Source organism: Molossus molossus, unplaced genomic scaffold, assembly GCF_014108415.1.
Source record: "Molossus molossus isolate mMolMol1 unplaced genomic scaffold, mMolMol1.p scaffold_m16_p_9, whole genome shotgun sequence".
Classification (NCBI taxonomy): domain Eukaryota; kingdom Metazoa; phylum Chordata; class Mammalia; order Chiroptera; family Molossidae; genus Molossus; species Molossus molossus.
In genome coordinates, this window is record NW_023425403.1 from 103,385,769 (window position 1) to 103,401,232 (window position 15,464).

Consider the following 15,464-nt stretch of genomic DNA (forward strand, 5'->3'; position numbering starts at 1 on the left):
CACACCCTGAAAGAACACACCTGCAGAGCTCAAGAATATGCCACTGAGGCCTCCTCTGGGACCTGCCCTAACATCCCCACCTTCAGACAGTGGGAAAACCCTCAGGACCGAGGACCCCGCGTGGGCTCTCTGGAGCACGCCAGAGCCTGTCCACCTCTCCTTCCCCAGGTGTGGTCTCTCTGCCTTTTTTGCCCCTAAGCAACTAGGGCAGTTTTTTTTTGCCTCTGTAACTGTTTCCTGAGCCCATGCAGCTCAGCTGGCTCACTTTTTCAATGGTTCACCTCTGTGAATTTCTAAATAAACCTTTGCTTGTATTTGAGTCTTGACTCTGAATTCTTTCTTAGCCAGAAGTCAAGTGCCAAGCTTGCCAAACTGAGGTCCAGTCTCAGGGAACACTTTGGTGCCCTTTCGCCGTAACACTTCCAGACCCTGGCAACCACCTTTCACTTTGTCTTGTAAAAGGGAGGACATTTTATTTTTCCTGTGTTAAAAACAAAATCTAACACTAAATTTGGAGATCCATTTGGTATTCTTAATCAATTCATACATCAGGCAACATCCCATCTACCAACTAGAAGGTCACTTGGAGGGGTTGTACAAAATAAAAGGTGTTTATTTATTTTTTTTAGATATCTTTATTTATTTATTTATTTATTTATTTATTTTATTTTTGTTACAGATGTTTCTCCTTTTCCCCCCACTGACACACACCTCTCCCCCCAGCATTGTTGTCTATGTTCCTGCTTATGCATACATGCATATAAGTTCTTTAGTTTATCTCTTCCCTCCTCCGTGCCCCCTCCTCTAAGGTTTGTCAGTCTGGACCCTACTTCTGTGTCTCTGGGTCTATTTTGTTCATCACCTTATTTTGTTCAGTATATTCCACAAATAAGTGAGATCATGTGATATTTATCTTTCTCTGACTGGCTTATTTCACTTAGCATAATACTCTCCAGGTCCCTCCATGTTGTCTCAAAGGATAAGGATCTTTCTTTCTTACAGGTGCATAGTACTCCATTGTGTACATGTACTACAGCTTTTTTATCTACTCATCTACTGATGGATGCTTGGGCTGTTCCCAGATTTTAGTGACTGTAAATAGTGCTGCTATGAACATAGGGGTTATGAAAGGTTTTTATTTTGGGGCCTGGACATCTCTTCTTTGGGGAAAGAGAATAGGAAGGTTTTTATCAGGCAGACTGCCGCATTTTTCTATGAGAATGGAGAGGGCCCATGTGACAGATTACCTTACTGATGCTTGGCCAGGGAAATTTTGGGCGGTTGATTCATGCGTTTTTTTGGGAGAGGTTGAAACTGCAATCGGATTAGGTGTTAGATGTAGGCGGGGTGTCACGGGCTTTGAGCACAAGTGATGCTATTTTAGGGCTGTGGCTTCCTCTTTAACACTTATAATGAGACTGACCAAAGACAGATTGACATGAGAATAACAAACGTTTACTAACACGTGCATGGCGCATGCACCCAGGGGAGCACCCAGCCATGGGTGCCCAAAGTACTGGTTAAACACGAGCTTGTGTGCCATCTAAGGCTAAACAAAGGAAAAGGGATTTGGGGCTTGTGGGTGGGAGAGACAGGTTCTAGAAAAGTGCCAAGGAAAACTGTGGTAAACAGGGTTGTTCAGTAAGGTTTTTCATACACATTTAACTCTTACTTTCTCCATTGATAAGAGTTGCTAAGAGCCCCTTTTTCCTGGTATGGGAGAGGGGGAAAGCTTTTACAAATAGAAATGTCCTTTATCAGTGTAAGTTTCCTTTACAAAAGGGCATTTTGTACGTTGTTTTTAGAGCTTTCCCTGCATCTGGTTCTCAATGGCTTTTGGCTCAAAATCCAAATGGTAAAGAGGCATATACTAGGGTGCTATATTCTAGTACCCCTCAGTCTCTATCAATTTGACTACTCCAGGGATCCCATATAAAAGGAATCATATAACATTTGTCCTTTTGTGTCTGACTTATTTCTTTTAGCATAATATTGTGGATGAGAAAGAGGGTTACATAGAAAGTATCCTCCCAGAGTGATCTGGTCATAAATTCCTAACCGGGCAGGTCATGGTGGGTAGTCAGTCATGCCCCAGGCACACAACTTCTTTAATAAAAGGTTGATCTTTGCCTTAAACAAGCCCTGTCTATTGTTTCTGTGAATCTAGGTCAATGCCTCTTTGAAATGCCTCTTTTCAGACCCTTCCTCTAAAGGGTGACCACCTTGAGAGACCATACTCATTATCTGTGCTGATTGCCTCCTGTTTCCACGTAATCATTCTCATGGTTCCCTCCTTAGCGTCAAATACACAAAAGACACTGCAAACCGTTACTCTCAGGACCATCTGAGAGCGTGTTTCCCAGCAGATGTCATCTTTTGACTCAAATAAACTCATAAAAATACTCCACAGGTTTGGAGGTTTCTTACATCGACTGTCCTCAAGGTTCATCCATGTTGCAGCATGTGTCTGAATTTCCTTTCTCTTTAAGGATTTCTTTTATTGAATGGATGTACCACATTTTGTTTATTTATTCATTTCTCAGTAGACACTTGGGTTGGTTTTACCTTTTGGCTATTGTGAGCAACGCTGGCGTGAACATGAGCATAGAGTCCCTGTTGGCAGGTCTTGGGTCCTGCTGGATCACACTAATCCTGTTCACCACCCTGCTATCCACCGTGGCTGTACCACCTTGCAGTCCTAGCAGCAGCAGTGCATAAGGGTTCTCAAGGTAACATTTTCAGTCTTTTTAAAAAAAGTTTCAAATCTACAGGAGAATACAAAGAATGTTCATTTTCCTTCACCAACATTCCCTTGACAGGACTAAAATTCTGAGATGTCCTGAGTGAAACTCCAGCGGGAGGGAGAAGGAGGAGACAGCAGTCAGCTGCCTGTAGCTGGGCCAGCCGACAGCTCAGGCTGCAATGTCGTGGGAGCTCTGAGCACCTGCAGGTGTCTCCCAGCCTGACCGCCAGCGGCACTGCGCCTGCGCTCCGACCTTGCAGGACTGCGGCCTGTACCCACCCGCACAGCAAACACGTGCTTCTCACAGGCCCACACCTGTGGTGGAACTGCCCTGAGCTGTGGCCAGTGCGAATTCTGTCACAGCCGCGGCCAGCTTTCCTCCCCAGACCCATCAGCTCCAGGGCGGGGGGCGAGCCCTGCTGCGGGGGCTCCCTTGCTGGCCCGCATGTGGCTCTGCGAACCCTTTCGCTCAGAAGAGTTCCGACTGCGAAAGTTTCTTTTGTTTGTCTGACACCCAGTTAGCATTTTACCACATTTGCTTCCTCACGCTTCTGTCTGTAGACACGTCTGAGTTCTGACATGAAGCCCCATCTTCTGTGAACACTTCGGTGTGTAACCCCGAAAACTGGAGCACGCACCCACGTAGCGCCTGCACACCCCTGCCGGCCAGGACGCCGCACCCGCTGAGCATCACGGGAGCCTCAGCTCACTCTCGCGTTTCCTTCTGTCCCGTGGGGCCTGGGCCAGGACTGCGCATCGTGTTTGTTGGTCACGTCGCATTAGTCCCCTTGAGGGAAAACGGAGACAGAGAATGTGGTGAGCGGAGTCATTCCACCGGGCTGCTAACATTCTTACCACTATTAAGGCTGAGGCACGAGGACAGACTTTATCCTTGTTTTAACTAGCCTGGGAACTTAAAACCTTTGACCTTTCCAATCCTGTGTCAATGCCTGGATATACACCTCGTCACACACCAGCCTCCAGGTAACGCTCTGAATGCCCTCGAAGGACTCATGTGAGCGGACCTCCTGACATCACCATTCACACCGCTGGTTCTGAGCGGACCTCCTGACATCACCATTCACACCGCTGGTTGTGAGCAGACCTCCTGACATCACCATTCACACCGCTGGTTGTGAGCGGACCTCCTGACATCACCATTCACACCGCTGGTTGTGAGCGGACCTCCTGACATCACCATTCACACCGCTGGTTGTGAGCGGACCACCTGACATCACCATTCACACCGCTGGTTGTGAGCGGACCTCCTGACATCACCATTCACACCGCTGGTTGTGAGCAGACCACCTGACATCACCATTCACACCGCTGGTTGTGAGCGGACCACCTGACATCACCATTCACACCGCTGGTTGTGAGCAGACCTCCTGACATCACCATTCACACCTCCGGTTGTGAGCGGACCTCCTGACATCACCATTCACACCGCTGGTTGTGAGCGGACCACCTGACATCACCATTCACACCACTGGTTGTGAGCAGACCTCCTGACATCACCATTCACACCGCTGGTTGTGAGCGGACCTCCTGACATCACCATTCACACCGCTGGTTGTGAGCGGACCACCTGACATCACCATTCACACCACTGGTTGTGAGCAGACCTCCTGACATCACCATTCACACCGCTGGTTGTGAGCGGACCACCTGACATCACCATTCACACCGCTGGTTGTGAGCGGACCACCTGACATCACCATTCACACCGCTGGTTGTGAGCGGACCTCCTGACATCACCATTCACACCCCTGGTTGTGAGCGGACCACCTGACATCACCATTCACACCACTGGTTGTGAGCGGACCTCCTGACATCACCATTCACACTGCTGGTTGTGAACGGACCACTTGACATCACCATTCACACCACTGGTTGTGAGCAGACTTCCTGACATCCATTCACACCACTGGTTGTGAGCAGACTTCCTGACATCCATTCACACCACTGGTTGTGGGAAGACCTGACATCTGATTGCTAACCATCCTGGCCCAGTCATAGGGCTAAGAATGAAGGACCGATCAGTTTCAAGAATGCACTTTTTACTATGAGAACTCCACTTCTCTTTCTTCTTTGGAACTCTTCTGGGTTTTGCCTAGCTGGGTGCTCAGTTTGCAAATGCTAAGACCCTTGAATACATCTTGATCATTTATTTCTAACAAAGCCAGTAGACTCATTTTGAGTTCATTCAACACCTTTCATCTGGACCAGTTCCTGTCTGTCTCTTGTCTGTATTGGTGTCCTAGCACTGGAATAACAAAACACCACAGGCTGGTGACATAAACAGCAGAAAGTCATTGTCTCACAATTCTGGAGGTTAGAAATCTGAACTGAAGGTGTCCGTAAGGTTGATTTCTTTGAAGGTAGCTCTCTGTGGCTTACAGATGTGCGTCTTCTCCCTGTGTCCTAATGTCCTCTTCAGTCATATTGAATCAGTGCTCACCCTAATGACCTCATTTTAATTTAATTACCTCTTTAAATATTCTGCCTTCAAATACAGTGCTGAAGGCTAGGACTTCCACATGTGAATCTGAGAGAGGACACAACTGAGCCGTAATGGTGGGCCTGATAGGCTTAGAGCGCACAGACCCAAAGTAGGTCTTAAAAGTTCTCAGCAGAAGAAAACAAGAGTCATAACTATTTGAGGCGATGTTATCTAAACTTATTGTGGTAGTCATTTTGCGGTATATACATATATCAAATTATTGTGTTGTACACCTTAAACTAACCCAATGTTAAATGTAGATTACACAACAACAACAATAATAAAAGCATAGGCCCCTTATTGTATAGAAAGATGCTCACTGGAGTCTCTCTGATGTTCCCTTGTGACCAGACTCAGTCCACACATTCATGGCAGGAATACCTCAGAAATTGCACAGTGTTCTTCTCGGGGGCCAACTAGATCCACCTGACCACTTCAACAACGCTGATCTTTATGAAGCGGTCAAGTTGGTATCGGCCAATTCCTGTGATAGTGTCACCATTTTGTTAGTGTTTGGGAGAGATATTTAATATTATGTCATTATTCTGGTCTTTGTCAAATCTCTGTTAACCTCCCTGAGCCATCAGAGTCCTGTTCCAGTGAGGAGAAGGCAAAGTGGAGGGTGAGGAAGAGGTGAAAAAGGAATGAAAGTTAAGAGCATTTTAAGGTACCTGACTAGAAATATTTAAAGGTGGAGATCAGTAACTTCTATTTCTCATTTCTAATGTTTCTTATACAGGCTGGGACAAAAGTAGGCTTACAGATGGGAATATGCAAAACAGGGCTTAATCTTGTATTGTTATTTATTAATGATGTTCCATACAAGCAACTGTAAACCTACTTCTAGCCCATCCTGTAGTAGTAATGCTTACAATAAACCAAGAAAATGTATTCCAAAGACAAATCTAATTGAGCAAAATTTTATTTATAATGATAAATCCAATGGATTTTTTGGGACTGTACTATGTCCTAAGGTTTCTCTAGGTATCAGCACCTGTAACTCTCACTGTCATCGGATGCAGTGACGTTACTGTGATTTCCATTCTACAGATGAGGAAACAGATATAAGCAGGTTAAGCTATTTATTCAATGTCCCACAGCTACTAAACCATCTTGAAATTTCTGAGACAAAAATCTGTGATTGCAATCTTTGTCTCTGCTGATATGTTGTCAAAATGTAGCTACTTAGCATCTGCCAGGCCAGAGATCTATGGTGCTATCTGCCAACATGAGAAGTTAAATTCTGAATTTAGGGTCCAAGGTGGAGTGGTTTCCAAAATTGGAAAATGAGTTCTCTGTCTTCTACCATAGTTAGAATTCTTGACATGTGTTTTTTTTTATCTTGTTTTTCAATTTCTAAATTTTTATTCTCAGAGATGTGATGCTTTGATAGTCCATTTCACCTGGCTAGCTCAAGAAGAGGAGTGTCTGCCCCTCTGGGAACAAGTAATAAGCTGAGTATTCAGAATATAGCTCAGCAGTGACAAGAGAAAGAGTCAACTTCATGAGAACCTGGTCCAGTAGGCAAGGGAGCCTGGGCTGAGTGCAGACTCCAGCTCCCAGACCAAGGGCATGCCAGACCAGCCCCGTTTTCTACCTACAAGGAGAAGGAGAACAGGCGTCTCTTGAAGCCTGCTGTAGACTGAGATGTTTCAAACACTCTAAACAACCACATGAAATTCACATTTTTATATTGATTTCTCTAAGAAAATAGCTCACAGAGATCAAATAGGTGGCTTCAGGTCATGCAGTTGGTAAGTACTGGAGCTCAGATCTAAACCCACATCTGTATGGTTATATCCAAAAGGTAGATTCTTTTATTTTATATCATGATGACTGCTTCTATTTTATTTATTTTAAAATATGTTTTTGTTGATTTCAGAGAGAGGAAGTAAGAGGGAGAGAGAGAGAGAAACATTGATGAGAGAAAAACAAAGATTGGCTGCCTCCTACAAGCCCCCTAAGGGGATCAAACCTGCAACCCGGGCATGTGACCAAGAATCAAACCGGCTACCTCCTGGTGCATGGGAAAATACTCAACCAACTGAGCCACACCGGCCAGACATGATAACTGCTTTTAGATTAGTAATACTCCATTAATATTTGAGAAGTGTGTTTCTCAACTCTCCAAAACCCATTTGCCAAGATCTCCTATAATTTGTTCAGAATGTTATGGGTTAGTAATCAAGAGACTGTGGAATGAGGTTCCTGAGGGTGAGCATGTGGACGTACTGCAGCTGGTGAAAATCCAGACTACTTCCAGCAGTAGGGTCTGGGTGCACTCCTTGACCCATGGGTTTGATAAGGAAGGGTACACATGAGAATGGGATCACAGTTGATTAATAGCTATTCGCTGAAATAGCTGTAGATAAGAGGTTTGTTCTTACAGACCCTGGGAAACTGTGGAGAATGTGTTGTAAGAAGAAAGACAGAGTTGAGGAGATAAGCAGCCTGAAAGTCCAGATGACTCCGTCACTCGGAAAGGAGATACATTTTGAAAGTAAATCAAGGACAGTACTGCCTAAAGCGAGACAGTTGTCGGGGGCTAATCTTCACAAGGACAATGATAGGAAACAGATCCTGGGAACACACACAGTTTCAGATTCTTTCCCACCCTCCAACCCTATATAACTGCTGGTTGGAGATGAGATGTCAAAGGGTTGTATTTTTCCCTTCAGGTGATTATACCTGCTGCTCCCTCAGATTCCCAGCATCTGAATAAAAGTACTTCAAAGATTCAACCTTGTCTCTACTTATTGACTCTAGTAGCTCAGAAAAGCTTTGCTCCAATTTCAGGTTCAGCATATAAAATGCAGATTATAATATTTGCCTCTTAGAATTGAGAGGATTAAAGAAAATACAAATAAATGCTTAAGACAGGACCTGGCAAATGATAAGTGCTCAATAAAAGTTGGTTATTGATATTTATTATAATTAAATGGTATGGCTAAAGAATGCTGACTAAATTGTCAGTGTCATCTGGACTCTTGTTTCTAGAGGATTACAGAATTCTACTCTAAGCCCATGCTCCTCCACAGTGCAAAAGTGACCTGAGCGAGGGGGTATATGCTACGTGAAATCGTCGAATTTAGGGTAAAAGGAAGCTGGAAGGAGTAGTGACTGCACTGGGTGACAGCGTCAGATCCAGAAAGCCTGGGCAGTAGTTGGTATTTAGCTGCATTAAAAAGTTGCCAACAACTCAGTGACTTTAACTAACAGTCACTTATGGTCAGCTGACCTCCGCCTTGGGCTGGGGACCCGCTGTACTCCGTGGGTCTCTTACCTTCCTCTTGGGATCAGCAGCCATCCCAGACACCGCCCGCCCGTGGTAACGACCAATCACAAGCATGCAAATCTATTCACAGAAACACTTCTCAAGACTCTTGTTTTCATGTGTGTTAACATCCTGTTGACCAGAGCGAGTTGAACGGCCAAGCTGGGAACTGTAGAATGATGCCAAGCCCACAGCATGAAGACAGTGCAAAGTTCATGGTAAAGGATACACAGAACACTGAAGAACTGAAATGATTAGTGCAATCTAACATGGGCTGAATCCAATGAGACAAAATTTACCATGGCTAAGTGTAAAGTTTTTGATTTGGGTCCCAGTTTTATTCCAGGAAGATAAGCCTAAACAATCGCATCTGTATGAAAGGCGTGTTTGCGATCATGTTTTGTGTAAGTACGAACACCATACAATGTATCACCCCAAATGGGGCTCTTGAGAGTATAAAAAGATGATTATTAATAGTTTTGCTAGGAAAGCAGAATAATCGGAGGCTGTCCTGGGTAAAGCAGGACCCATAATCACCCTAAATTTAGCTAACATATTGATATGGGAGTCAAAAAGCTAAAGTGTGTTCAGGCTGAATTACTGGATGTATACTATTCAGGAGGATGAAAATATAGCTCTGCTTTCCTTTGTACTGGTCTGACCACACGTGGAGTATTGTATTCAGATCTGAACTTTAAAACTTACTGATTGTTGCAACAGTCTGATTTCTCCAGAGAAACAGAACCAACAGGATGTGTATATATATGAATCACGGAGGTCCAAAAGTTCCGTGGTGTGTACTGGACCAGACGGAGAATGAGGAGAGCCAATGGCTTCATTTATTCTGAATCTGAAGGCCTGAGAACCAGGCGGCTGATGGTTCAAGTCTCAAAGTGAGACCTAAGGCTTAAGACCCAAGAGTGCTGATATATGAGGACAAGAGACTAATAATGGATGTTCACAGACAACAGATTTGCCCTTCTTCCAGCTTTTTTGTTCACTCAGGGCCTCCAGGGGATAGGTGCTATCTGTCCACATTGGTGAGGACCATCTTCTTTGCTCAAGACAACTCAAATGCTAACTTCTTTTGGAAATGCCATGAACAGACATTCCAGAAATAATATTTTGCCAGATATCTGGGCATCCCTTGATCCAGCCAGTTGATGCATAAAATTAATCATGTTTGAAAGATAAATGAGATTGTGAAGAGTATAGGGAACTTGTCACATAGATCTTGACTAAAAGAATAGAAAATAGTTAGCTAGAAATAGGAACCACTCATGGGAGACGTGTCTGTGTAAAAAACATGAAGACTTATTAAAAGAAGGGAAGTTAGACATATGTGGTATCATTTCATAGGTTACACCTATGGAATGCAAAACTGTTGAAATTTTAATGAGAAGAGCTGTGTGCGTGACCTTGGCTAAGCTTCTCTAAACCCCAGTTTTCTCATTTGTAAAGAAGCAATAATACAAAAATTAAATGAGAATGTGTTTGTGACTATACTTTGAAGTTATCAAGTGCTATACAATTTTGGCATCATAATATAAGCTTCAGATTTGAGTCCAGTTTTAAAAAATGGTCTCAAGAGTCAAAATGGATGCCTCGGGAGATGAGGAGACCACGTGAGCTGGTTGGAGACAACTGGGGGTCTCTGGGAAGGATGTTGTAGAAGGTTTCAAGCAGAGTGTGGGTCCTCAACCTGATTACCATGAAGGGCCCTTCCGCCCCAGGCTTTCTCTGATTCTGCTGAAGAAGAAAGATAGTGTCATTGGATAAGGAGAAAGCCTTGGTCAGACACTGGTCTAATCTGTAGTCTGGAACAGAGATTCAGGACAGCGGAGTGAAGTCTTAGAAAGAGCTGTACTTTTATCACCCTGGTAACTTTGAGTGTTATTAGACACTGTCCAACTCTTCTTGTGAAGGCCTCTCTTAGGTCAGAAACACACCCATTGGTGCTTCTGCATTCCGCTTAAAATGCCCCCTTTATTTTCCAGACCTGTTCCAAGGAGAAAATGTACGTGAGAGAAGCAGGTGGAATGACACTGTGGTGAACAGAAGCCAATGCAACCTTGGCAGAGGAGCAACCACTTCCTAGTCTGGGCTACCTGTGCCCACTGGTCATTTGAGGATGTGGTCATGTCTTCTCAGATATGCCAGTTGGCAACAGAAGTCAGAAACCTGGATTGTAAGTAAAATCTCCAAATTTAAAATGTCAGCAAATTTTTAAATGCCTAAATTATTTACTAGAATACATTTAGCCTTGATGAAATGCACATCACATCAGTAATACCATATTATAGATGAGAAAGCAACACAGAGTGGGGAGAAACTTGCACAGCCTCAGGCAGATAGGACTGAACCCGAGTCGGTGATATTCCAGTCCAACCCGTCACTAGGCCTTTTGTTTACTTGGCCTTCCAATAAGAGGAAAGCATTTTATTTATAAATTGCTTAAAATTTAATAAAATGCTTTCACACACTGCATCTCACATTTTCTCAGAACTAACATTTGAGTGAAGTGGGTTCATGACCATTCTTAAATAATATTAAATAAATACTCACACTTGAAGTCCCTTACTGCATAGGTGGTTTAGCTACATTGTAGCATCATCCATTTCCTGAAAAAAGATAAGTGCTCAAAGAAAGGCTACGTTGTACCTGGAGATGCCCTGCTGCTTGCATTACACCTGCGGGTTTTCTCTCTCGTAAGTATTTGATAGCATTGAATCGGCGTCATTTCGTGGGAGGATTGGCATGGATTTAAGGGTTTGGGAGAAACCCAGGTAGAAAAGTTAACTGTTCAATTATGTTGAGAAAGGAGAGTTACAGGAGAATCTTCAAGTTATCAGGTGCATTAAATTTGTGTGAGAGAAGACAGATTTCTCCCCAACCCCAAACAATCTCCAAACTCACAAAGAGCAGCAATTAGTAGATTTTGAAACAAACATTGAGCCCAGATTCCTCACAGCTTGCCCAAGGTTTGCCCAAGTGCCAGTGCCAACCCCTGAACTGGATCCCTTGTGCTTTTCTTACAAAGGAAAGTGGTGTTCCCTGTTTTCAGTCTTTCTATTGGAAAGGAAGTGTTGTTTCTGTGTGCTGAACCTGCACCTATCTGGATTTCACAGTGGCCTTTATTCCCAATTTTCTTGTCCTGAGAGTAGATCAAGCTGGTGTGAGGCTACAGCTGCTGTACTCTGAGTTATAATGGCACGTGGAAGCTGAAACATACTCACCATGTCCTTATGACGACTCTTGAAATGGATTCAGTTAGGAAAATAGTACTTAAGGAATTTTTTTGAAGGCAGGCTAGATTTGTTCACACTAAATTTGACTAAGTGTGGTGTGTGTGTGTGTGTGTGTGTGTGTGTGTGTGTGTTGCCACTTCTGGGAGGTAAGAGGATTCTTGAAAAAATATTGGGGCACTTTCTGAATCATTTGGGCAACCACAGGTCTTAGATTTCTTAATACCTGGGGAATAATTTTAAAAGCATGAACAATAATCAACTTGGTTGTCATTTATGTTTCTTATACAATGTATTCAAATGATGAAATATTATTTAGTCACTAAAAACTATGTACTTAAAGCATATGTAATAACTTGGGGAAGTATTTTACAATAGTCAGTAAAATCACATCTTCCTTATTTAAATTGTTTGAGTCACAGCTCTTTTGGTTGCCAGTAACATGGACACAGCTCACATAAAAGAAGCTTTAAGTATTTTCCAGAAGCGTAATGAGAATCAAAACATAGAAATTAAAGACAGATTGATCTCTTGGAAATTGAATCTGGAAAAGCACTGAACATAAGGATCCTATCTTGGGCTAAGGAATTTCCCTATTAAGCTCCCTCCCTGCTTCACCCCCTCTTCACCGTGCCGTGCATCCGCTCCTCAAACACAGCCGTTGTCTCACGATTGTGACTTGCACTAGTTCAAAGTGTTTTCCTCAGCTTCTCTTATATCTTGCATCTGTTCTTATCTTTATTACTCCTTGGCTTCATCTCTCGGTCTTCTAATTTAGTTTCCTAAATGGATTGGTTCAGCTCCTCTTTTTAAGTCAGACCACAACTTCTACATCCTTAGTCAACAAATGGGCTACCCTTGAGTCTGGTGGCCAGAGAGGTCAGATCACTTAGATTTGAGGTATGCACGTGTAGGCTGGGGGAGTTTTAAGTGAGAAGCATCATTAATGTGTCCACTAAAATGCTATATAGAAATACGTATTGATAGAATATAGAATTAGGGAAATAAACCAAAATATTAGCAGTATGTCTCTAGAAAGTGGTATTACCAAAATTTCTTTTTCTCCATTTTTAAACTTTTTTTTTTTTAAGTCACTAGGTTTATATATTGATTTTTTTTTTTTTTATCCTCACCTGAGGACATTTTTCCATTTTTTGTTCAGATAGAGTGGGAGGGAGAGAGAGAGAGAAACATAGATGTGAATGGGACACATCAAGTGACTGCCACCCACACAACCCAACCAGGGCCGGGGACAAACTGCAGCCGAGCCCTTAGCGGGAACCAAACCCGAGTCTCTTTGGACCTCAGGCTGATGCTCTAACTGCTGAGCCAAATCAGCTTATACATTGACTTTTAAGATTGTGACACTATTTTAAAAGAATTATAATTACGTCTTCATCGTCCTATGGAAGAAGCCTTCCCACTTAACGTGCCTGTAAACACCTGTCACTAGTATGTCAATATGACTGTTGATCTAATACTTGCTTAGTCTTTTCCATTAGAGAAAGTAGTACAGAGTTCTATAACACTTCAACTTGGCATAGCCACATTTTATTGGAAGGAGAGAAGAGTCAACTGGCCTAGAACACAGAGCTTGACTAAAAAGTTTGCAAGCCTGCCTGGAGTACCACCAGAGGTACACTGGTAAATGCTTAACAATCGTTTGTAGCAGGGGCCTATTTTCTTGTTGTAAACCTCCCACCATGGCCGATTTCAGGCCACCAATGTGATGTCACTGAATGCAGCATTAGAAAAAATGTGCACAATAGTCTCCAGCATACGACTGGAGCCCTGGACAGTGAGCAAAAAGCAAAAATGCACAAGACGTCAGAACAGTGGTGTGATGGGGTTCCACTAAACTCAGCCCAGGTGCCACCTTCTCCATGAGGTCTGCTTCGTGTTTGTCCTATTAGACCACAGAAGGTGTAACATTAACCAATGAGTATATCAAACACAAAAATCTGATTAGACAGTGTTGCCTCTGATTGGCAGTTGTGGACCTCCATGAGTGGCTCAGAGAATTAGTTAAGAGGATGAGTCAAACGTACACCCGAGAATGAACACCCTTTCTGTGAAGCGCTGTCCATCTTCACACGGCTCAGCCTGGCAGCCAGGCCAAATAGCTCTGGGTGTGTGAAGACTGAGCTCAGGGCCTCGCTCATTCTTGTTGTTACGCACTCACAGCAAGCTGAAAAGTCATCTCCAAAATCGTTGAGGTTACATATTTGTCTTCTTAGTGGGTAAACATCATTTAGTACTAAGAAGTTCGTGAGTTAAATATAAAAATATTTAAGGGAAGAAACTTGTATTTATAGTTTACTGCTGAGAAATAAATTACGTATTTTGAAAATTTAGTTATTTGTAATGTTTGAAAGAAATCGGCATATTGGAGCAACAGATTAACCTTATCATTCTACTAAAAGTACATTTTTAAATAGCTTATTTTGATTTGCTATTTTATAATAAAGTGTTACTAAAATGATATGCCTTTAAAATGAAATACCTTTAAAATGATACACATTTATATCTGCTTTGTAGGAGTTAAGTATTCAAAAAGATTTTGCTTATTAAATTGTAGTATTTAAAAGGAAAATTGAATATTTTACATTTATAAGTAAGTTTGAACTATTTGTGACAGTTTAATTAAGTTGTTAAATTTCCTTTGGTAGAGAGTGTTTAAATTTGCTAATCATGCTATTCATTTTATAAAATAATAAGATTTTAAATTGAATGAAAAGCTAAAGGAAAAATTAGATCTTACAATTTATAACTTTAATAAAATAAATATTAATTTTAAAAATATCCCTGACCGGTTTGGCTAAGCGGTAGAGTGTCGGCCTACAGTCCGGCCTACAGGTTCGGTTCCCGCTAAGGGCATGTACCTCGGTTGCGGTTTGTCCCCGGCCCTGGTTGGGTCTGTGGGTGGCAGCCACTCGATGTGATGTGTTCCTTTCACGTCGATATTTCTTTCTCTCTCACTCTCCCTCCCACTCTATCTGAACAAAAAATGGAAAAATGTCCTCGGGTGAGGATTAAAAATTAAATAAATAAAAAAATAAAAATAAACTTTGAGTAATATTTGGATGCACAGAAACCACTCCTGAGAATGGCAGCCTGTCGTTGACACCTGCTACCACAGGCAGAGCCCTTCCTCCTCCTCGGTCCTCTGCCCGCCGGGAGATGCAGCCACGCCCGCAGACCACCCTCCCGCCTGCCTTTCTCGCGAGGCCCTGCCCGGGGCGGAGGGCCAGCCCTGCCTCCCTCGATTTGAGGAACCCAGTGCAGGTCTGGGCGCTGGGCCATGTCTCAGTTAGTCGGGCTCCTGTAACAAATGTCGCGGAACCTTGGTTCCCAAACTTAGTTCATTCCAGAAAACTGTTAGAAACCGAAGCATTGTTTCCCATTAAAATAATGTGAATTGAACGACCAGACCCCAAATGATCCGTTTTAACCTTCCTTTATACAGTACATGCTGATGCGCTGTTTAACCTATAAACACTTGAAAAGTACATTAAAATTTAACCACAGGAAATAAAATGTACGGTAATAAATGAAAACTCAACAACAATGATAATAAGCAACAACAAAAGCAAAAACACCAACTCTTCGCAGCGCCGTTCCCTGGGGTATTCACATCGGTAGACTCCCCACACTCCCGCGCGCCCCTTTGCCGCCGGGGACGCGGGACTGATCACACAG

The 15,464-nt window shown here is 43.0% G+C and overlaps 1 pseudogene; it reads right to left on the reverse strand.

The window, feature by feature from the left end:
- The window catches only part of LOC118622483, a 38,816-nt pseudogene that overhangs the window by 16,750 nt on the left and 6,602 nt on the right, over positions 1-15,464 (reverse strand).